The sequence below is a fragment of the Panthera tigris genome, chromosome B3 (genome assembly GCF_018350195.1).
Source record: "Panthera tigris isolate Pti1 chromosome B3, P.tigris_Pti1_mat1.1, whole genome shotgun sequence".
Taxonomy (NCBI): domain Eukaryota; kingdom Metazoa; phylum Chordata; class Mammalia; order Carnivora; family Felidae; genus Panthera; species Panthera tigris.
In genome coordinates, this window is record NC_056665.1 from 42359945 (window position 1) to 42384705 (window position 24761).

Consider the following 24761-nt stretch of genomic DNA (forward strand, 5'->3'; position numbering starts at 1 on the left):
AGTACCCCCCACACACATAAGCTACCCAGATTGTGGTAACTTGTGAAGTCAACAGTCCCACCCCAGTATCTCAAAATGGCCAGGTCAAAGACACCCCTCCAGGGGCTCCTTCCCACATCCCTGAATTGCTGAGGAAGAGAGCTGGGGACAGGTGTTCAGCCTTTAAGGCCAAGGATCTTTTCCAGAGAACTAGCTCTGGGGTAGGGTGTAGAGAGTGTTGTCTGTCCTAGGGCGAAACATCACCCAAAGCAACAACTCTTCCCCAAGGGTCTCTCAGAACAACCCCAACACCCTGTGGGCTCTCTGTCAGTCAACCACTTTTGTTACGTGTACTGAGGGTTTCCCATGGGCCACACATTCTATACTTTCAAAAATGTTAAGAAGTAACCGCTTTGTCGGAGTTTTTATTTCATCATTCTCTGCCTTTTCTTTAAATTGCCACCTCTTAGACGGATGGGCCTAAAAACACTTGCTTAGGGTAGCACCTAAGAGGAGGCATGCCCTGATTGGTATGGCTCCTGAGGAAACTGAGGCATAACTGTGGCTTGGGTAGTTTGCCCCAGGTTACGTGGCCAGTCAGTGGAAAAGCCAGTACCACAACCAAGAGCCACCTTTGGGGCCTGTGTCTTCAACCCTGTGCCCACATACTACTCTGCTTCCCTACAGGCCATCAGGTCTGCTCTTCCCCTCCAACACACCGCCTACCACCACCCAGCCCTACCAGGCCTGCCCTGCTTCAGCCCCGCTATAGCAAAAGCCCTGTACGTCACCCCAGCCTCAGTCACTGCCCGGCCCCCTTTCCCTTGGCCCCTATACCTTAAGGAGTTAGACGCTAACTAGGTGTATAAAAGTGCCCCTGCCGTCGCTCGAAGACCTCAATTCAACAGACAACAGTGACATTTGAGCAGTTACATCTAAGAAACATAGGGGACAAAAGAAGAGGGAGTTCCAGAGGTCTTAAACCAAACATGTCATCTGCAGCTACAAACCAGCTCAGACTCTTCTCAGACTTGATGATCCCCTATAAAGGCCAGCAGCATTCAAGCAAGGTCTTGCCACCCTTTGTCAGAAAAACTATCACCCCAGGGGAGGTATTATCTGCTAACCACTCTGACTCCTACCTCTTTCTTCTCCGTCCAAATCCTCCCCCTCCCCACCCACAGTCCCACTGAATCTCTGGTACACAAAGGTTTACCACCTTGTCTGCAGGTGCTACCTTTAAGGGGCTTCTTTTGAATAACGTGTCTCAAACATCTTTAAAATGCCAAGTCTCTTGAACCAATAATCAGTGGCAGAGACCGGTCTTCACAGAATACTCTTAGATGCAAAAATGCTTTCATAGATCAAGATGCTAAATATTCATTCTTTATGCTAGGAGGAACTTGGAAACAACTTAATGATCCAAAAAAGGTGATAAGTTAATGGTGTTTTATTTTCTCGACTGGTTATTATGGCCAGAAAAATGCTGCTTAAGAGAACTTGAGAAACTTCTTACTCCATAATGAGTAGAGCAAACAAAAACTTCTAGCATGATCACAATTACATCAACCCAAGGAATAAACAAACCAACCAATCCCATCAGGGAAAACAGGACAGGAAGTTAGTCAAAATACATTCTTGAGTGGTGGGGCTAAGGGCTTTTCTTTCTCTTTTACGTTTTACCTTTTTCATGTTTTTTTTTTTTAATAATGAATATGCATCACAGAGTTGAGAATAAATGAACTTCACATTAAAAATACTACTTCCATGGCTGCTGAGTTCTCCAGAGTGATTAACATAAGGCCCTTCACAAACATGCACTTACTTCCTTCAGCTTCCATGGGTACTTCCCCATCACCCATGCACTTGCCCTTCCGGCCACACTTAATTCCTTCCTGTTCCCAGCAACTGCCTTCCACCCTCCACTCCAACCCCCTCAATGCTTCTACATGCACTGGGGCATGCTCCCCTTCTACGTGCCGTCTTGGAACCCCTCCTGGATTTCGCACCTTACAGGTTTTCTTACAAATTCTACTTCTGGGTGGTTTTCCCTGAGCACGTTAATTTTGTCATGGCGTGTAAGATAATGCATGCCTCCCATTGATACATCTCTGTTCTCAGAGATGCTCCTAGATCTCCCTTTGTTGCCTGTGCACATAGCCCTAAGGAGTAGAGGTACATATGGGATCCGCTAACGTGTGCGTGTGTACTTGTTAGACGGTGACAGCAATTCCAGAGCAGCTGTCACTGAGTGCTGAAACCCCACAGGTCTGCGTGCTGCGTAATGTCCCAGTTCACACTCAGGGCATGAACTTTCCCCTGACTGGCCTGGGCGAACAAAGTTCACAGACAATTGGAGAAGCATTAACAACATTCATTTGGTATACCAAAGATTTCATTAGTTTAGAATGGAAAGTTACCTAATTTAGAGAATCCTAGGCAACATTTGAAAACATAAGAGCACTTACATAATAAATTGCGCTAGGTGACAGATGATGTGCCTAAAAGAGCTTTTTGAAATACGATCTGTGACACAAAGTTGACATTATTGCCCAATAGAGAGTTTTTAGGGGATCTATGCTAATGGATATTTAAGAGCAACAATTAACATACCACTTCTTAATTAAGTGCTTCTGATGGATGGCTTGGGGGGTGGGGCACTGTCTGGCAGCAGTTGGACCCTTAAATTCCTTACAGTGCCACGTGTTAATCTGAATGAACTTGAACTTATTTCAATTACCCTGGTTTTCCCAGGTAGCCCATTTCAATGTTCCATTTGTGTGGGTCTAGGGTTATCTCACATAATGAATCAGTCCACACTAAAACCGCCTCGTAGCTCAAATCTGCAAGCAGTGGAACGTCTGCTATGTGCCGCGGTATTGGCCAGCTTTCAAAGAACAGCAACCTGTATTTCCTACCCACAAGAAGTTTACAACCCAATGCAGAGGACAGGCCAACTCGCTTTTGGTCCCCAGCAGAGCATTGCCAAGTCCTGGGCTTTGCAGTCAGATAGCCCTGCTGTTTTCTGCCTGGGGAGTTGTGCGTTACTTCATATATTTAAGCCTCATTTTCATTTGTAAAATGAGAATGACGACCACAGCCACCTCTTCAGGTCCTTGTGAGGGAAGGGGAGGCGACACACATAAACTCCCAGGTGTAAGTGTTCACTGTGTACCTGGTATGGCTGCTGTTGCTAACGTTGTGAAGACATAACTAAGAGCACGGTAAACGTTTTACGTGGTAAATGCTTACACGGTAAAGTGTTTGCAGAACTTCCTTATCCCTGTCTATAACCTTGGTAGTTTCTAGATTGACATGAGCATGACCACCACCCACGGGAAAAGGGCAACTCAGCCCTTCCCAGGGAAGATTCTGAGGGTCCCTCTTGTTACCTGTGAGACCAGCCTCTCAACCCCACGTGGAAACCAGAAACCTGGGCCGAGCCCTCCCAGTATACGCCTCTCACCGTGTTTACAGAGATTCACCTTATACACGGAAAACCCCAGACAAGGCTCCTGAAGGACCAAGTCTGTCCTCATACAAGTCTTGCCTCATACAAGACCTATGGCTACAGTTTCTGAGCCTCTTAGTCTCCATTCCTCGTCTGTAAAATAGGATGCACACTGTTTCTAGCCCCAGCCTTGGACAATGTTGGGACACGTGCACTCATTTTAAAAGTGAAACCACCACGACTGAGGAGGCACACGCTCTTTGTTCTGTTTTTAATTAGAAGCCCCTCAGGGACTCACTGACTGGCTCACCAAGTAGGAATCACACGTGTGGCACTAAGCTAGGCACTGGGAAATGGAGACACACATAAGGGCAGGGCTCCGCTGTAGAACGAGTCGCCCCATGATGCACGAGGGGTGACCGACAAACAAATGAATGCAATAAAATGGGATGCACAAGGGGGTGTCCACCCAAAGTGTTCCACCAGGGGGACAGTGGTCAGGACACTGGTGGGGCACCCTGAAGGAACCACGGAAGGCTTCCCACAGGAGGCCAGGTGGAACGGACTCTGCATGGACAACAAGAAGCGTGGCTAACGCACGAGAGGAACCATGCTAACCAGGCATCACGTCCGAGAAGGGGCACGAGGGTACCGTCAGGGTGGCACACAGGGGCAGGGACCACCACCTGCGTCAAGTGCAGGTCACCGTCTGCTGTGACCATAACGAACCCCAAAGGCAAAAAGGAGAACGACAACCTAGACCCAGAGTCAGGCCACCATCCCAGCCTGGCCTTGCAGGAGAATTACTCTGCTCCCAGCATGAAGTTAACCATTAACCAGGTCAGGACGCAAGACACACGGGGTAAGAGCAAACCCAAACGGTTTAGAGGAAAACAGTTTAAGACGCTAAGCAGACAAGCCTGTAATGGCCACATAGTTACCTGACACAGAGCCTATACTGGCTCTAGATAAAAATGAAATTAGAACACATAATCAGTTTCAGAGAAGACAACTTCTAACCATCCAGGTGTACCTACCAGGCACCACGTATCAAGAGTTTGAGGAGGAGTAAGACACAGTCCTTAGCCTCTAGGAGGCTGTAAGTTAAAAAGGAGAAGCAGTAAAGCCTTCGTCTAAAGGTGGTGAGAGGGCACCTAACAGCCTGGGGTTCAGGACAGGAGGCACACGTCAGGGGAGCTTTGTCAAGGCAAAGAGTGTTTCGTTCTGAAGATTGAGAAGCAACAGAAAAGGGGGAAGGGCCACCAGGGAGAACAAGGAGCACAGAGTTCCTGAAGGAACTGGAACCTCACACTTGAGGGAAGTCTCAAGAGGTTCACAAAGGCTGAGCCCAGGGGGTCAGGACTATTCCCGAAGATGTGTCAAGAGTGATGGTCTGAAGGCTGAGGACAGCAGCAGACCTCTAGACACAGTGACACAAAATGGTACCTGCTTTTGCAAGAAAAGACTTTTTATCCCAACATTTTCCTCTACCCCGTATCAAGTGCCTGGCTCATTAGTGCCTGGAAATGTTGGCAATTGTTCCTGGAATGTCAGAGCCCAGTATGTACTTTTTGTTCAGCAATGCGGGAGAAGAGTGGAGAATTTAGCCACAGGACTCCCTAAAGGACTTTAACATAAGGCGAACTCACCTGTAAAATGGTCCCGTGGCAGAGACCCTAATGAGGGCATCCTAATTATTCCACAGGAGGCTCTGGGCACCTCTGGTGAAAGCATTAACTATTAAGGAGAGCATTGAGGAAATGTGGACACACCCGCTGAGGAGGGGCCTCCGTGGGGTGTGTTAAATTCCTTTGAAAACAGGGCCCCTGCTATAATTTGTGTAATCAGACCAGAGATTGGACTGCTGAACTGCTTCCCATTTATTACAATATCGCACTCCTGCCCAGGAAACCCCACCCAAGCTTTTGTTTGGAATTCTTTTCCTTGATTAGGTGTAAGCCCTATTATTCCCGCCACTCAAAAATAACACATGGGGCTGATGCAGCATGGGGCGCAGTAAGAAATGGTTCTGGGAATCAGGCTGGCGAGCTCTTCTCTGCTCTCATTTTTGAATGAAGATTTCTTTTTCACTTCTGGCTCTGTAGAAGAGGGGAAAGCAGGGACATTTTGTACAAAATGGAAAAGCAAATACTATTTACTCTCTGGAAAGAACCCCCCGCGGCGGGGAGCAGGAGGGGGAGGAGGGCAGGACACTCCCTGGGTTGTACACACAGCAGCTCCGGGTCCTCCAGGCCCTGAGGTCTGGGCTGCAGCTCCGCCCACTCAGCAGGAAAGGGTGAAGGAGGCCTCCAAGTCTTGGAATCTTTGAAAAGGCTGCTCCTGGGGAAGTTTCTCCTCACTCTCACTGGGGCTCCCTCCCCTCCAGGCAGGAATGGCCAGGCTGTGATGCTCTCTGGCTTTTGTGATGCAATCTACCTGGGATCCAACCCCAAAGAAGGCCGAGGAGTAGGGCAGGGGTCATTGTCCCAACAGCTGGGAAACAGAATCCAGAGTGGTTCATTCATACAAAGAGAGACAGGTTGGTTACTAGGAAAACTTCATTTCCAAGCAGTGACATTAGAAATGAGAAAAAGGATCCACCACTTATTTATAGCAAGTGCCTGAGCAATGGAGAAGTCTGTGCAGCCTTAAGGGGCAGCCTTGGGTACCATGGGACCTGCCTCTCCTCTCCCTCCACCAAAGTTGTCAGGGCAGGGCTAGAGCCCTGACCCTGATAGAACCAACTCCCTTGTCAGGCCAGGGACCTCATGCTCTTGTGGCCTCAATTCAAAGGAGCCAATTTTGGCCACTAAGATCCTCCCCAGTAACTCTGAGCCACTCTATTTGGGGGAATTCTAGCTGAGAGGTCGGAAAATTAGGAGGTCAGAAAAACCAGGGCTGGGTAGCCATAGGGGGATACAGCCAAGTTACCAACAATCATGACCTTGCCAATTCATTTGGGTACCAAGGGGCTAAAGGATACCCCAAGAGGGGTGCCTGGGTGGCTCAGTCGGTGGAGTATCCAACTTCAGCTCAGGTCATGATCTCGCGGTTCGTGGGTTTGTGTCTGTCATCGGACTCTCTGGTGTCAGCACAGAGCCTGCTTCAGATCCTCTGTCCTCCTCTCTCACTGCCCCTCCCCTGCTTGTGCTCTCTCAAAAGTAAACCTTTTTTTAAAAAATCTCTATGAAAAAAATAAGGGATACCCCAGGAGCAGAACCAGGAACACGAGAGCCCAGGAGAGCACCAGGAGGGTCTCCGTCCAATTCCCGTGAGTCCAAGGGCTCTTCAATTTTCCATCCTGGGAGATCTTCAAGACACGCAGGAACCCTCCCTGTTTACCAAACTGGTGAGTGGGTTTCTATCACAACCCAACATCCTTGTCTAATATAAGCACTCAACCTATGTCTGGGGCTGTAACAATAGTACTATCTCAGAGCTGGTAAAGCAGATCATCTTCCTTACCAGGTAATAGGAAAATATGGCAGCCTGGCTGCTCATGATATAATATCCACAGGCTGGCCAAAGAATCAACAGCAAACCTCCCTTTGGACCAGATTGGCCAGAGAGAGCCCCTTAGAGGAGAAGAGACTGCTATTTGCCCATGAGGTGTAGGAAGGGTCTAGGTCAACAGTGAGGACAACATTAATAATTCCTCTGTGAAGCCAGGCTTCATTACCACAACTCCTCTGGGCTTGGTCCACATCCGCTGGCCTCAGTTACTTACACTGAGCCCACGCACAACTGGGAGAGGCTCTGTTGGCAAGAGAGCCTGCCTCGATTCTTGGTGATCCTAGGCAAATGCAGCAATCCCCAGAGGAGGCTACTTAGAGCTCTCTTAACTCGCCTGAACTCTGTAAGGCAAGAGCCAAGTCAGGCTGTGGGAAAAGTCCTGCCTCTGAGCTTCCCCTGGCTCATGAGGAGGGGGACAGCCATCCACATCAGTCTGCATGGAATCAGCAAGTACATCCTGAACCTGTGTGATAGGTGTTCAGGGGTGGGGGTGGGGCCAGAGTGGAGGAGATGGAAAACAAAAATACAACACAAGCAAGTCCCTAAGAAGCTTACCGTTATCAGAGGAATTAGGACAGGCACGCAACCGGCCCCATTACATGCCTCAACACCCTAACCACTAGAAAGTCTATGTAAAAAGAAATCATTTCTAAATTGTGTATGCAAGGAAATTTTCCTTGAGAAATGCAGTTGGAACATAAAATGCCGATTGTTACATAGGCAAGATCAGTTTTAGGACACAAACATGATTTTAACTACTAAAATGAATTACAATGATGGCTTTGAATTTTTTTTTTTTAAAGCAGTAAAGTGTTGTCTTCTAATGTTATTTTACTCAGCAGCCTGATAAGCAATGTCCATTCATGAAAGCAGAGCTGCTCTGGTTGAAATCGGAGTGGGGGGGGGGGCGGGGAATGGGAGTCCCAGGGTCTCACAGGAGCTTGGGAAGAATACACAGAGCTCCAGCGATCACAGCTGGAAAACCCTTCCTTTAAATGTATTCAGGACTTACGGCTTTCAGGCACACATGGTGATTAAAAATTCACCTAATGAAGGTGTGTTTACAGGTAGAATCTACTAACAAGAAAGGGCTTGAGCTTACATTAGGAGCCTGTGGCTTTAACTCCGCCAGCCAACCTCTGGCAACACAGATATGGACCGCCCCTGCCCCGCCCCTCCAACCACAAGAAAGTGCCAGAACATCTCAAGTCTTGAATGCTATTCTCCTCTTTTACATCTGGTTCTTTACATCTCTCAATGCCCTGCCCCCTGCAGTCCCAAAAGCCCCTTTGCATCTGACTGCTAGGTAAGGGTTTTCTGAATGTCAACCCTACCAGTGTATTATCAGCACACATCTCTAGAACTCGACTCCATGTGCTTAAGGAAAACATGACTTCCAGAGCCCAAGACTCCACCCTAGCCTGGGTTACTGCCACTGGCTAGACTGCAGTATTCCACCCACAGTCTCCTTCAGAAAAATCGGGCAAACAGGTTCATTTAAATCAGTCTAGCCCGAAGGGTGCTCCTAAGATTCTTGGAGAGGTTCTGTGGTCTAGGAAGTCCTCTGATGTCTCAACATTCTCCTATACATCAGTGACTTCTTTAAGGAAAAACCGAATAGAACCACCTTAATGAAACATGAACTCTTTTCTCTGTGTGTGACATATCCCACATCACTGCCAAGTCCTTTGGGAGGCAACCAGTGACATAAACATCCCCCCACCCCGTGATGATACTTAATTTGATCCTTTCTTATACATAGCAAATAGTTTCTTACATGGAAAAGAAAATCAGAAATATATGGAAATGAGCAAATAAATGGTGAATTTTAAGTCCCATTAAAATTCGGCTGGTGACAAGGATGCGTGTGATTACTGTTTAACATTTTATTTCATCCTCTAACCAGAGAAATAAAACATTAGGAAAAGGCAGTCAATTGTCCTCCTCTCCCCTGCAACAAATGAAATGTCTATTTGCCTAAAATGTAAGTGGATTAGAGATGATTAGAAAGAGGAGCTTCTTAAAAAATGTCTGAAAAAAAAAAAAATTCCAGGGGTGCCTGGCAGGCTCAGTCATAAGAGCATGTGACTCTTGATCTTGGGGTTGTGAGTTCAAGACCCACATTAGGTATAGAGATCACGTAAAAATAAAATCTTAAAAAAAAATTCCACTTTTGTCAAGAAGAAATAATAAGTAGAGAGTAGAGGAAAAAAAAGTAAGTACCTACAAATAAAACTATCCATAAATATGCTAAATCAGTCTTGTTTTAAGTTTTACTGAAGAACACATAAGACAACACAAATAACAGAAACACCATTTCCCAGATGAGAAGACCCAATATTGTAAGATGGTAATTCTCCTTCCATCAGCTCATAAGGTCAACACAATGCAACCCACATTGCAACAGGATGTGCTGTAGAATTTATAAAGCAGATTCTAAAGTTGAACTGGAATAGAGAAAGCTTCAGCATGACTACAAATGCTTTTTCAAAAAAAGTACAATGAAGAGAAACCTATCCTACCTAACAAGGCTAAATATACTGTAAAAGTACAGTAACTAAAATGGCATGGTGTCAGCAATAGATCATTTGACAGGATAGAGAGCATAGTAACCAAATATATAGGTATTTAGGATACAATGAATTTGTCATTTACAAAGAAGTACTGAAGAGCACACTATTAGATTGTATTTTAAATCAGCACTGAAAGAGCCAACTATTAGATACATTGTAATAGGAAAAGTCAATACCCACAAAAGTAAATATCCACAAAAACAAAAACTAAGTTATAGATTTACCACTAGGAAACACACAAAATGCCAGGTAGATAAGAGATTTTATATTATATATAATATAAATATATAATATATATAATATATAAATATATAATATATATAATATATAAATATATAATATATATAATATATAAATATATAATATATATAATATATAAATATATAATATATATAATATATAAATATATAATATATATAATATATAAATATATAATATATAAGTATATAATATATATAATATATAAATATATAATATATATAATATATAAATATATAATATATAATATATAAATATATAATATATATAAATATAATAATAAAATAATTAATAATTATTATTATTATTAATTTATTAATTATATATAAATATATATAATTATATATAATATAATATATAATTATATTATTAATATAAAAATAAATAATAATAAATAATAAATAAAATAAAATAATAAAAATAAAAAATTAAAAAAAGATATAAAATATATATATAATAAAAATATATATTTATATATATACATAAAATATATGTAGATATATTATATATATACATAAAATATATGTAGATATATATATACATAAAATATATGTAGATATATATATACATAAAATATATGTATATATATTATATATATATAAAGAATAGAGGAAAAAAAAGAAAAAGCAACCTATTCAACTAGAAAATATGAAGAATAGAGTTTGTATTTACAAAGCCAAGAAGACAAAAGTTCACAGATGTAGCAACACAATAGTTAAACCTCCTCCACTATAAAAACACAAAGACAGGGAACAAAAAGACACTATTACAAAGGATTTTTTGAGTTAGGAAATCAATTAACTTAGTCAATTACTTTTTTACTCTAAAGCTTTCTATTATTTAAATTTGCCTTAACAAGTTATTTCAAATATTGTTAATGACATCTTTTTTATACAACTTTACCCCAATAAAGGTTAACTTAAAGGAATACTTTCACTAAGTTCTTTCATAAATATTCACATTAAAAATAAAGTTTGCTTGCTATTTTTCAGGAATAAAAGTGAAAGGAATGTGGATAATTATCTGAAATATTTTACTTGAAACCTTCTCTTTGGTGCCCTCCCATAGATGTTCTGAAAGAGAAACTATGCAGTTCAAAGGGGTGTGCCCCTAGGTTTTTGATGATTATCTGAATGCCTGCAATTGTCAACAAAAAATATTATCCTAAGGGTAAACTAAGAATCTCACAAAGAAGAGACCTCATAATTCCTAATCTATGGGAAAGGTGTTCTCCCTCTCCCTCTCCCTCTGTGTGTGTGTGTGTGTGTGTGTGTGTGTGTGTGTGTGTGTGTGTGTGGTTAAATGGGACAGCATTTTAAATTCCGTCACTTTTTCACAGCTAAGGCTTCTTCAGAGTTTAAAAAAAATCCCCATCTCTGCCAAACCCTGAAGTTGCCTCAACACTTTCAAGAAGACCCATTGTGGTCTTGCTGGAGTGTGGAATTCAGGATCGAGATGCAAAATTATCATGTAAGTGACACTCCCTTACCGGAAAACAGAATCCCTATGGACCTTAATCTTCTAAGCCTGTCTCACTCTTAGGTTAAGAAATTGACATTCAGGCATAATCCACACCTTTTCCATTCTTTCCAGAAAACAGTCTTTCCTGGCCTTAGTACAGTCCTACTGCTCATTTTACCTTTTTCTGAGTAATTAACAGATAACCCTAAAGCTGTACCTTTTCTCTTGGTCCAGCATCCTGGAAACAGAATACGCCTCGCATTTCAAAGGTCTGCAATTTTCCTGAGTTTTTCCATCAGTCAGAGCTACTAATGTTTTACTCTTTCTTTTCTAGGAGCATTTTTACTCTCTCTCTCTAACCCATCCTAAGTGAAAACTATGGCTTTCCAATATAAGTAGGGTTTGAAAATGCAATCAAATATCTATTATCAACAGCTGGCACAGAAGATCTCACTTCCTCACCCTACATCGAGGGAATCTCACCTACAGGACTTGTGGTCACTCCAACGGGTCCCTGTGTGCAGGACACACAAATGATGAACAGCCATCCCTCACATGTCCTCTCTTCTCCAGCCATGGTGAGGGCAAGGCTTCCAGATTCACTTTATCACGAATGTGTTCCTCAATTGTCATCATTCCAGGAACATCTGTTGTAGCAATTTATATTAAGCATCTTGACTGATTCTGGATAATGTTTACCCGTTTGCATCCATTTACTAACTACTTTTCTATCGGGAAATTGAATTCTTTGAAATCCTCAGGCAAGCCACGTGAGAAAAAAATAAAATTGCATGACAGAATCTATGTGGTTTCTATCACTTAGGTGACTGGCAAAAATCAAAATTACATTCAAAGGTCTTTATCACAAGCTAATAATCACCTAGCACCAGAATTAAACAATAGCTATTAAACAGAAGCATCATTTATATGGTTTTTCCTGGAAACTCAAGTATATTGTCAATAACGAGGCAGCACTTTTGCACCTCAATTATATGAAGTCACCAAAGCATAATACAAAGGGCATGCAGTGAGCAAATACCTAGTCCCTCCCATATTAAATTATGGGTATAAAAATCACTTATTTTTATGTGCATTTTCTCAAAGGCTTGAAAGGACCTATTCCAAATTCTTACCATTCTTGAGGAAAAAGTGGGAAAAGGTAATAATGAGACTGTTACATCCTATTTTTAAAGGATCTATAGGAAGTTTGTTTTTGTTTTTTTTTTTTAACAATCTTGTCATTTTAAAAATAAGACAGATGCAAAACGCTGGCAAAGATGCAACGACAAGGACATCCAATGGAAAAGTCAATGGCTTGTGGCACCATAAATCAGTACAACCTTTTTCCACGAGGTGTGCAAGAGCTTTCAAAATATTTATATCCATTGACTCACCAATTATTTATTCTGTAAGTTTTCCATAATGTGGCTATGTCATTTTTTACAAGAATAGCAATCCAGCTTAATACCTTTACCGTATTACATCTTTAAAAGGCAGGCTCTGGAAATGTAGCTAAACAACAGTACAGTTGATTCCCATTAGGTGCAGTAGTTACATTCTTACAAAGTCACCACTAACCCTGAACTGGCCAATACTGGACCATTCCTCCCAGGCAAAATACGGGCCTTTAGATTCCTGGGAGCCTCCGGTCACCACATTTTCATCAACTGATCAAACCATGGCCTGGTTTTATCTGTGTTTCTTTTTTTTTTTTTTTTTTAATTTTTTTTTCAATGTTTTTTTATTTATTTTTGGGACAGAGAGAGACAGAGCATGAACGGGGGAGGGTCAGAGAGAGAGGGAGACACAAAATCGGAAACAGGCTCCAGGCTCCGAGCCATCAGCCCAGAGCCTGACGCGGGGCTCGAACTCACGGACTGCGAGATCGTGACCTGGCTGAAGTCGGACGCTTAACCGACTGCGCCACCCAGGCGCCCCTATCTGTGTTTCTTTTTAAAGACCTCTAGATTTATCATTAATACTGAACTCACAGCCAAGACCACTGTAACTCCCACCTGAAGGAAGCTCATCTAACACATGTATTTTCTCTATAAAGCATGGAACAGCCGTATTGCACTTAGGAGCACTAGACAACACTACACTACACTTGGGGGGCATTTCAAAATCAAAATCACCAATAAAAAAAAAACACAAAAATCTGAAAAATGTGGCACTCAATCGGCCCTGAAAAGGACACTTGTTTACAGTCAGAGAGCTGAAAAAAGCATCACCTTGTTTGACCTCAGCCGGGAACAGATGCAGGAGGTGACTCCAACTTTTTGCCTCTCTGCACACGTGGGTGTCCAAGACTGACCGTCAAAGTGCCTACAGTCATGACTTTCGGTTTGCCAATCAAGTTTAGCAAGTAGGCAAACCCGCAAATATGGGATCTGCCTGTAATTATCGTCAACTATATGGCTTTTTAAAAGTTACGACAAAATTCTCAAAAAATAGATGGGTAGCAGAGAAAAGAGATATCCAGAAAAACCTTTTTGTCTGTTAATTCAGTGGTTCTTAACCAGGGGTGATTTTGCTTCCAGGGGCAATTTAGCAATATCTGCAGACAAATGCTGACTGTCACAATTGGGTCTAGTGGGTAGAGGCCAGGGACGCTGCCAAAATGAATGATCCCAAAGAATGATCTAGTCCAAAATGTCAATACTGCCAGTAGTGAGAAGTCCTGGGAGGACTACTGTCCATATACAGATTTTTACATGTAACTTCCTGCACCTTCTATCAATGTACACTTTCATGCCTAACATAAATAGATGGAACAGCTCATACTTTATTTTTGGGGGCCCTTGATGTTCCAATTTAACTAATGAAATCTTATCAAACCCCAATGGAGATGCAAAGCAGTTCTAAGTTACACTGAGAAGTGGGACTTCTACAGTCATTCCCACGGAGCTTGGAATGGTAACTGGGTTAACTCCAACAATAATGTACAACAGAGAGCCAGTCTGAAATCTATTTTCTGTTTTAAGAACAAGTAAAAAGCCATGTATAGCCAACTGCCCAAGGCTAAGCCAGAAACCGGTGAGGGTTTGAGAGTTACCTTGTTTGAGGAAGACAATTAAAATGTCTTACTAAGTCTGGGGGCCCCTGGGTGGCCCAGTCGGTTAGGTGTCCAACTTCAGCTCCGGTCATGATCTCGCAGTTTTTTCATTCCTGAGTTCGAGCCCCTCGTCGGGCTGTGTGTTGACAGCTCAAAGCCTGGAGCCTGCTTCAGATCCTGTGTCCCTCTGTCTCTGCCCCTCCCCTACTCGCAGTCTTTCTTTCTCTCTCTCGAAAATAAATATTAAAAAAAATTTTTTAAGTGTCTAAGTCTTAATGATTCTATGAAAAAGAGACCCACCCAACATATATGGTCTGCAAACACCCTTAACTGGATAAATGCTGCACACCTCCCTCACTGCCTCCCCCACGTGGATTCAATATTACACATTTATTCAGTCTTGAATCAATCCTGTTTTTAAATAATAAATCAAGTAATTTGTAGAGTGGCCTCCAAGGTTACTCAAGAGCATTACAAAATCACTGTGCTAACATAATAAGGGTAAGTAATTCCCAACTGGGAGACAGGCTAGCAGACCAAGAACTGCACTTTAAGCTTGGAACCTGAATTCTCAGCAGCATGAGTTTAGAGCCAAGTGATTCCTTCACCAGTCTTTAATTCTGCAAAGATGTTTTAGCTCAATTGTGCATAAATAAGCCTAAGGTATTATTTCCTGCTCTAAATATCCTCTGCTGCCAAAGGCCTTCAACTTCCTCCAGGATCCTACGGAACACACAGATCCAAAAATTCTCCTCCACCCTTCTGCAACCCTTCTGGCCACTCCGGCTCCTGCTCTCCCCCCTTTCCAGCCTACGTTTGTGGCCCTGCGCCTGCACAAAGCCCTCTAAACCAGTACTCTTCAGACCACCAGGATCAGAACCACCCAAGGAGCTGGAGCTGAAAATGGTATTCCCAGACCACTCTCCTGACCTGCAGATTAGAATCTTGGATGGAAGAATTGGGAGTCTGCATTTCCATTCCACCTCCTGGGTTTTTTGGGTTGTTGTTGTTGTTTTTTGGTTTTTTTTTTTTTGTTTTTTGTTTTTGTTTGTTTGTTTCAAGAATTATAGCCCCAGCCAGTTGTTAGGACAAGCACTGGGTTTTGTAAATGATAAATCACACTCAATTCTACTCCTGAAACCAGTATTACACTGTATGTTAACTAACTAGAATTTAACTAACATGGGGGGTAGGGGGGATTCCAGCTCCAGCCACAGAGGAACACCCATGGCTTTCTGACAATACCACCCTTGTAGCTTTTATTTATCACAATTCCCTCTGTTCTAAGCACCTATTAATTGCCTAACCTTAACGTCTAAACCGGTTTTAAGCATCCTCCTTAAGCTTAATCCTCCAGTTGAGAGACATACTGTTTCTCTAAACTTCCATAGCGTACTGCATAGGACATGTACCACATAAAAGTAGAACTGTGGATTTCCTGGCTTCCCCAACCAGACTGGGAGCTCAAGGGTAGGGACTGTGCGCTATACCCGGGTTCATCCCTAGTGGCCAGCATAGCTCCTGGCACATCACAAGTATACCCATTTATTGAATAAATGGATGGATGGATGGATGGGTGGCCTGCCTCTGAATGGCACTAGCAAACTTCAGCAATTCTACCCAATTTGTGATTAGTGTTAACGTGAACAGATAGATTCAACTGGATAACTTCCAACAGAACAATCTTAAGTGAGCGGGGTATCTCTCTCAGGGAGCCCTACAGAAAGAGAGGTAGTCCTGCAGAGACACTGGAGTTTGGCACTCTGTACAGTCTCAAACAAGCCAGCTCGGTGAGCATGCACACCCCTTGTGAGGAGCAAAAAGAGATGATGGGGCAAGAAGGAAGACTGGTCACCAGATAAGTTCTTCTGGGCATGAGCAGATGATAATTAAACATTCTTCTCATCAAAAGCCAAGACAAATGTTGTCATCAGGCCAAGAGGATCTGCCTATAAAGTCTAGATTCAACTCAAGATCATTTACCCTACAAATCAGAGCTGCCCCAATTTAAAGATGGAATTGACATTTTTTTTCATTGTCAACCTGTCCTCTGACCTTTCTAGTTTTATAGATTTTCCTTTGGGAAATCACTATACCGCAGCCACAGGACTTTGGAGTCATGGGCCCCAAACTGCTCCAGAGGTTGACCCTTACTGGCATAAACCCATCAGTACAACCTCATCTCTTTTTCAATTGTGGGACATGCAGAAACCCAGGCCTAAGCACATGGCATTCCCCTGCCAGCCATGATGGTTAAGACTGGACCAGCGAGAGCAAAGCTCAGGTCCTTTGATTATTACACATGTAAACAGAAAAGCATGTAGCCTCGGTTGCTGCTGGCAGCCATCTTATCAATATGAAGACATCTAGGGAGAGAAAAGCAGACCTTGGAGAAGCATGCCTGCAACCTGAAAAGAGAGCCTTTTCTCTGTTTCTAAGCCAATATGTTATCTCAACGGGTTAAGCTAAATTGGGTTTTCTACTGGCCCAAGTAGCAGGATACATGTCCACTCCTATCATTCAACCTGATCTTTCACTTTTCTCTTAACACATAAATCCACCATTCCAAGACTCTGTACACAGTCCCAAACATCCTCACCCATTCCCACCTCCACACTCATGTGTGGCCTTACCCTAAAAGTTTCTTCCCTTGTTCTCGGTTATTCTTATCCTGTCTGTTCTTCTTGACTCAGGTTGGAATCCTATGCTCTCAGAGGGCAGACATCCAGGACCCCAGTTTCCTGGTCACTTCTGCACTGCCACCTAGAGCACATCACCCTTACTAGTTGTCATCCACGTTCTACCTTATACTTTTAAGTACCCTTTCACAAACACAGTCTTGCACTAAAATGTAAGCTCTCTCTACCCTTGCAACCCCTTGTAAGTGGCCCCCTTGCCCAATGTCTTGTGATTAGGAGAAAACCAATAAATCCTCTTTAGGCAAATTCAAAATGTGATTTAAGCCTCCTGATCACTGCAAGTCATAACCTCTTAATTCACATAGCAATGTAGAGGATAGAAAGGAATTTCAGATGGAACATATTTCAACATTACACAGTTGGCCATGGTCCTGTCACATTTCACAACCAGAGTGGCAGTAACAGCTGAATGAAGATCAGAAATTTATCAGGCTGCCTTCCCATCGACAGATCACTGAAGACCTTCCACAGAAGATGCAGACTAACTCTGGGTTCTAAAAAGTATAGTCTCGGGGCGCCTGGGTGGCTTGGTCAGTTAAGCGTCCGACTTCGGCTCAGGTCATGATCTCACGGTCCATGGGCTCGAGCCCCGCATGGGGCTCTGTGCTGACAGCTCAGAGCCTGAAGCCTGTTTCAGATTCTGTGTCTCCCTCTCTCTGTGACCTCCCCCGTTCATGCTCTCGGTCTCAAAAATAAATAAACGTTAAAAAAAAATTTTTTTTTAAATAAATAAAAAGTATAGTCTCATACCTTTCAAACCTATGTATAAAATCATGGTAGGGAAAGACCAGAATAGATTGAGAAACATGTAGGCACAGCCCCAGGCATCCAAACAACAACAGGCTGTGATCACCTCTCCAAGATTTTTATGTCCACTTTCACAGTTGTAACCCCAGATCCCTTTAGAGGGCCTGGGGATAGGTCAGTAAGATTTAAATGAGGGGCATGAAATAAACACATTAAGACTTATCACCATTATAAAAATGATTAGGAGATAATGAATAAACTGAGAAACGTTGTCAAGGCCAAATACCATTCTCATTGAGGATGACAACAGGAATATGGGAAAAGGTCAATTAAGTGTGGTTTTGGCATTGGTGTGTGTGTGCAGGTGTGTGCACACCCACACAAGCAACAAAGATGTCGATATAGCCAGAGAAGGGTTATTACCCTGGCCCACTCAAGGTCCAACCCTTCTATGTGTGGAGTGACAGATCTACCTGCACATGGATTTTGAGGTCCCACTTGGGAGTTATTTTTAATAGCACCTCAACATGTTTTCAACAGGTTATAGAAATGGAAGGGCTACCTGACGAAATTTAAACCACTATAAATGATCTGTAAAGCCATACCTTAAAGATACACTTATCTATAATGATTGAGAGTTAATTAACAGGTAATGGTCCCCTCAATGACCAATAGTTTCTGTGACAAATGGCCAGAGCCACCATTTCAATACTGTTTCTTCATCCTCTCTCTTCCCTGAGTAACAGCTGTCCTCTTCCTAAGCCCTAACTAGATTCTGAGGACTCTAGTTAGTCTGCAGGGACTGGTAAAGGAACTATGACATAAGAGATCAAAAGTCTATGGACTGAAGCATAGTTCCTCTCACAATCTCTGCCTATCACATTACCACAAGGCATTTAGTTCTAGATGCTCAGGTCTGTAAATGCTCTAAAAATTGCACTTTATCATTACTCACGTGGTTATGAGAGATGGTGCCCAAAGCATCCCCTGCTCTTAGGGACTTTGCCTTGACCCTGTGGAATGACCAGTCTGTTTTCACTCCTCCATCCACATTGTCCATGGTACCAAAATGGCTTCACAAGCCATCAATGGCTCAGACTCTCACTGGCTCTGGGTGCTAAGGGGCCCTCTATCCTGTCCTGGCACCTGGACAGAAAGAGCAAACCTTAGGACAAAGTGACGTCAGAAAGATGGTCTCCTGGGATGCCTGGGTAGCTCAGTCAGTCAAGTGTCTGACTTTGGCTCAAGTCATGATCTTGCAGTTCGTGAGTCTGAGCCCCGCATTCAGCTCTCTGCCGTCACCACAGAGACTGCTTCAGATCCTCTCTCCCCATCTCCCTCTGCCCCTCTGCCACTTGTTCTCTGTCTCTATCTCTGTCTCTTTTTCGCAAGATAAACTTTTAAAAAAAAAAAGGAAAAAAGAAAGACTATCTCATGACAGAACAGTCCAAACTTCACCTTCCTCTCTGCTTCTCTTTTATAAAACCTCTCCCCGGCTCACTCACATCTGTGGGGCAAGAAATGAAAGAACCAAAATTAATATGACAAAAGCAGAGGGTCGAACTAAAATAGGTGCTATTCTATCAAGGGAACACCAAATCAACTGCCCCAAAAATCTATCCACATTTTGAAACCCATTCCATGAATCCAACACAGAGGTAGATCAGCCATGCCTCACCTCAACTGTGTGGTTTTGTCTTGAAGGATAAGTCCCCAGCAAGAATCTATTTCCATGAAGCCAGGGGGTTTGCAGCAACTGCTTCTCTTGGTCACCAACAGGTCAGAAAAGAACTCCCTTCAGAGTCCATGAGGACTGAAGTCAGTCCCTACCTGCCTCCTTACATTGTCCGCCAGTCAACCAGCCACACCTCATATCACAGGACTTGCTCTTCCCCCAGAAGAAGCAACAGCTGTTCCCCCTTCATCAAGTTTCCAGTTTTCCAGAATGTTCCAGCCCCACCCGATGTCCTGCCTGGCTGGCTCTACTATTTGACAGAATCAGCACATACAGAAAGGAAACAAAATCCCAAGACCTGGGATTCACCGGGATAGCCATGTCCTCCCAGGGTGTTCTTTTCAAAGCACGCTGAAAGAACTACAAGATCCATCTAGGACACAAACACCCTTAGCTTACAGTTGACATTCTGATTATGTCTTAAACAAGTAAGAGTGCCTAGTCACAACAGGGCACTGTTAATATACCCAAGCAGGTTAGGTTGCATGCGGCCTCTTGGATGATTCTCTTTCCCCTGTGCACAAGGCAACGTGGATTTCATGAAGGCCTCTGTCTGGCAACAGGGCACAACTGTTCCTGAGTTGCTTGAGCACAAAAAAAGGATGTGCCAATTTGCCAAAAATATTTGCAGCCTCTGCTATGCCTGGAAGTCTGCCAGCAAAGTCAAGCAAGAACACATCTACACACACACACACACACACACACACACACACACACACACACACACGGCATACTATGCAAATATGGGGTTACAAAGAGGTTGCCTCACTAGAGATGTTTCCAGCCCTATTTATCTGCCTTTCCCCCCACTCTTTCCCTCTTTCCTCCTGTACAGAAGAATGCGGACTCCCCCAGTATCTTAATCATTATTTCAACAATGTGGAAGAAAGAGCAAAGAAGTGTATTATACTGTCCCTCACCCCGCAACTTTCCTATACACATCAGCCAATAAAAGAAAAGCCCTAACATCCAGTGAGCTGCTCCCTGAGACCACCTCTAAATCTCCACGGAGATTTTGTTTGTTTGTTTTGGTAACTATACTCAAACTTCCTTTATAAAGGCGCTTCTCCCAAAAAAATTGATGATCAGAGGGTAGAAGGTTAACTTAGGAATGGATGCTCAAAGAAATGACATATGTCCCAAAGCAGATCAGAGCCTGGAAGAGTTGCATGGCTATGGAACAGAGGTTTGTCCTTTTCAGGAAAACATGACCCTTTGTGTCTATGCTGTGCAGGGTTTCCTTCTGGGTGTTTGTGGGGAGAAGCTGTTCTAGGAATACATGGTAAACCGGAGGTCTTCCTTCCTGGTTCTCATTGCTTAGAGTATTTGTCAAGATTCATGAAAAGATGCTAGACACAGAGATGTCCCAGAAAGCACCAGCACTGTGAGTTCAGAAAAGAGGTGCTGTGAGCTCCAGGACAGAATGGGGACTAGTGAAGAGCCACCAAGCTGGGCTGGGACCACCCAATACACACCTGGTACAGGGCAGAGCTTTCCACTTTCTAGAACATTTTCATATTTTTAGAAGGCCTAGAAAAACAAGGAACATATTTTTTTGAAACTTCATTGTAACACAGTGTTAACTCTCATCACCATGCTGTACATTAAATGCTCCAAACTCATTCCTCTTATAACTGAATGTTTGTACCCTTTGACCAACATCTCCCCATTTCTTCCATGTTCCAACACCTGGCAACCACCATTCTATTCTGTTTCTAGGAGTTGAGCTTTAATAGATTCTGAACATAAGTGAGATTGGATAGTATTTGTCTGGACTTATCTCACTTAGCATAATGCCCTCAAGGTCCATCCATGTTGGTACAAAGAGCAGGATTTCCTTCTTGCGGGTAAATGATACTCCATTGTATCCATATATACCACACCTTCTTTATCCAGTCTTCAGTGAACATTTTTAAGGAATTTACATCCTGGAGTATTTAACATTAAGAAGAACAGGTTCAGGTAGGGAGTAACAAATTCTAACAACTACCAAGATCACTACAGGTAACTTTCCTCATTATTTTCTTTTTTTAGAGAGAAAGAGCATAAAGGAGCCAGATAGGACTCCTCATTAAATCTGGGAATGTTAGGGCTGGAAGGACATCAGCTTCCCATAGGGTAGACACTCAAAAAGCCCACAACGCCCTTCACACCATCCCCAGGCTTTGCACGTGGACATTCCCAAGACCCCATCCTGAGTTCTCTTCTCATTCCTTGCAATCCTCCCTCTCAAGGCTCCCCACAGGAGTACTGAACACAGCATAAAATCATGCATGTGTGTAATTAATCGTTGAGTGAAAACTATTTGCCAAGGGCCAGGCATGTATCAGACGTTCCATCTTACACCATTTAATTAATGCCTGTCCCTCCCACTCGTCAATAAGCCCCTTAACAGCAGAGACCATGTCTACATTAGATACAATGATAACTACAGTCCCCAACATAGAGCCTGGCATAACTGGTATTCAGTAAATATAGGATGAATTAATAGAGCCCAACCACCTTATTGCAGAGTTGAGCATATGGAGTTCTTCAACAATTAGATATTGTGGACAAAGTCATGCTCCTAGACAGCAACGTGCAAAAGACCAAGACCCAAGGCTTCCTCAAGAACACTGAGCGTGAAGGTTATCAAATAGTGCTTTGGAGACACCACTTTAAATGAGGTATCAGATGGATTAAAAGGCTCTGAAATTGGATAGAGAGCACTGCATGCAAACCCCAGGCCAGTCCCTGGAGTGGACACCTGTGAGCAGCCTCCATAGTACTCATTTCCTCTTAACACTCTCTGCTTGCATTTGTGCTTCTGCAGAGACTGACTACATTTCTCAGCTTTGGGGTGCAAATCCTAGGGTCTAGCCCAGTGGTGGCATCCATTCCCCTGGGCACAAGGAATGGTAGAAGGCAGACACACAACCTCAACCTCCAGCTTTAGTCCATGTCAAGACTTCCACTTCCCCTGTTTCAAAGTTGGTGGGCTCTTCCAGGGGTGATGTAAGCACTCATTCCTAAGACCTAGACCTCCTGAGGGTATTTGTGCTTCAGTGAGTTGTAGACAGCTTGTGTGTGGCAGAGGCCAACATACAGAGGACAGTCGAGCCAAGAGAATCCTAGAGGGATGGACTAGATCCCCAATACAAGCATGCATCTCTGGAACAAATCATACCTGAAGTCCATCCCATGGCTGGATTTCTCAGTCAAAAGAACCACTCAATTCCCTTTATGGTTTAAACCAGTTCAGGGTCAGTTTTCTTTTGTTGGCAAAAGAATCCTAGAATAATATTTGGTGTATGACAATGGTTAAGTAAAAGGGAGATACCACTTACTTCAAAAGGACATCCTACTGATAAACAAGTGAGAAAAGCCTTCCACCACGACTGCACTTCCCAAGTCGTAAGTATTCTATGCATTTTTGTATTTTAAATTTACTTCTTTTTTATAGTCATCTCTACACCCAACATAGGGCCCAAACTCACAATCCCGAGATCAAGAGTCAAAATGCTGTTCTGACTGTGCCAGCCAGACAGTCTGGTATTCTGTGCTTCTTATGGAAGGATTCATCACCAAGTTCTTCTCAATAATCTTTTCACCTAGTATATTATACAAATGGTTTCTAAATAATCTGCAACTTAGCAAAGCAGCTAGAGCAGTCAGAAGGTTAAAAAGGTTGAAAGTCACTGATAATGGCTCAATACAAAATGGAAACAAGCATCCCTGACATTGTATTAAGTATATAAATAATCACGTCCACAGGCACAGAGTCATAGAGTTTATACTTATGTGTAAAGAATAGGACACTACAGCTCCTTTTGTAGTTCCCAAGCGTGATGACTGGGTATTCACGCCGTTGTGTGATATGTGCCTCCCTAAAACCTTGTTACGACATTGGGATGTTAGCCATCTGACATTCAGGAAAAAAAAAAAAATCACAGTACACGAAGACACCCACTGTATAAAGGGGGATATTATCTACTGTGGCCTCTTTGGCTCATTGTCTCCCCATCAACACCCCTCTCCACCTCCCCACCCCCCACGCACGTTATACACAAGGAGGTATCTGGGCACATGAAGTACCAGTCAAGCATGTTGACCCCTGGGTGGTCACCCTAGGAGTGGTCGTCAGTAGAGATGGTTCCCTGCACAAGATCAGCCAGAGAAGAAGAGAGACAGGCATGGCCTTGCGAGAACTATACAGAGACAAAACCAGAAAAGTCCGACTGTCTGAAATCCACAGGGCAAATTCCAAGGACAGAAATGAGAGAAAGGGCCAAGAAAGTCAAGGAAGTCAAGAGCATGAAGGAAGAGTGGGGAAGGAAAAGAGGAATTTGGCCAGGAGTGGACAGTGATAGCAGTGGTCAACACACAGCAAGCACAGCACTGTGCAAGATCTTCACCTGCATCAGTTCTCACTGAATTCTCACACAAACCCACAAAGGTATTATTCTTATTTTGATCAATTAGGGAAAATTTTAAACATACACAGAAGTATGGAGAACAGTCATTATGAAACATCACTGTAACACAGCTGCAGAAGTCCCCCATGCGGGTGGATTCTTAATGGATCTGGACTCCTTCTACCTTCTCACCGGTGGCCCTGGCCCCAAGAACCAAAAATGCATCAGCAAATCAGGTCAACAAGCTTGGACAAAAATGGGAGTCAACCTCCTAATTCTGACTTCATAAGCTTATGGCCTGGTTCCTGAAACCTGCCAATCTTCCCTCACCTGAGGAAGAACAGCATCTGTGTCTGTTCTGTCCTCCACAAGAACCAAAGCAAACATCCACGGGACAGCAGGACAGAGTTTCCACATGTGAAAGTTCAGGGAATGATCTGTGAATCCCTCCCCTTCTCCATACATCCCATTAGGGACATACCAATGAATCTTCGCACTGAACTCATTGGCCACTGTACCCAGGAATGTGTTAATTTTGTCTTTTCAACTAGATCACGCACTGCGCCCCTGTGAATCCGCTGCCTAAACCCCTTCCAGATCAAATCCAAACTACCGCCGCCAGGCAGAAAGGCCAGCCATATCCTGGCTTCCACTTACCTCTCCAGTTTGTCACCATCCTAATACCCCATCAACTTGGAACATCTTGGGATTTCCACAGTGAGCTCCCAGACTGCAACTGTTTTCCCACCTCCTATGCATTGACTGAGAGGCCTTCCCTCCTTACCACCACCCGCCAACATTCCCAACCAGCCTGGCTCGGGCTAACATTCCTTTCTTTCCCTCCCTCTGGAAGCCCTTTGTGATAAGCTGTCCCACCCTAAGAATCAAATGGGTAC

General features: G+C 43.3%; 1 protein-coding gene, 1 long non-coding RNA gene and 1 other non-coding gene across 4 annotated transcripts in view; 2 read left to right on the plus strand and 1 right to left on the minus strand.

The window, feature by feature from the left end:
• TLN2 (talin 2) overlaps positions 1-24761 on the minus strand; it is a 436539-nt gene that overhangs the window by 277600 nt on the left and 134178 nt on the right. The window lies entirely within an intron of this gene.
• On the plus strand, positions 5891-12072 carry LOC122239456. Of its 2 annotated transcripts, none has more exons than XR_006218589.1 (4): positions 5891-5969; positions 6631-6779; positions 11114-11244; positions 11570-12072. It is a non-coding gene; the product is annotated as an uncharacterized LOC122239456 (long non-coding RNA). The 2 variants fall into 2 exon arrangements; XR_006218588.1 differs by having other exon boundaries at positions 11671-12072.
• LOC122239996 lies at positions 23275-23378 on the plus strand. Its single transcript, XR_006219380.1, has one exon. It is a non-coding gene; the product is annotated as a small nucleolar RNA U13 (small nucleolar RNA).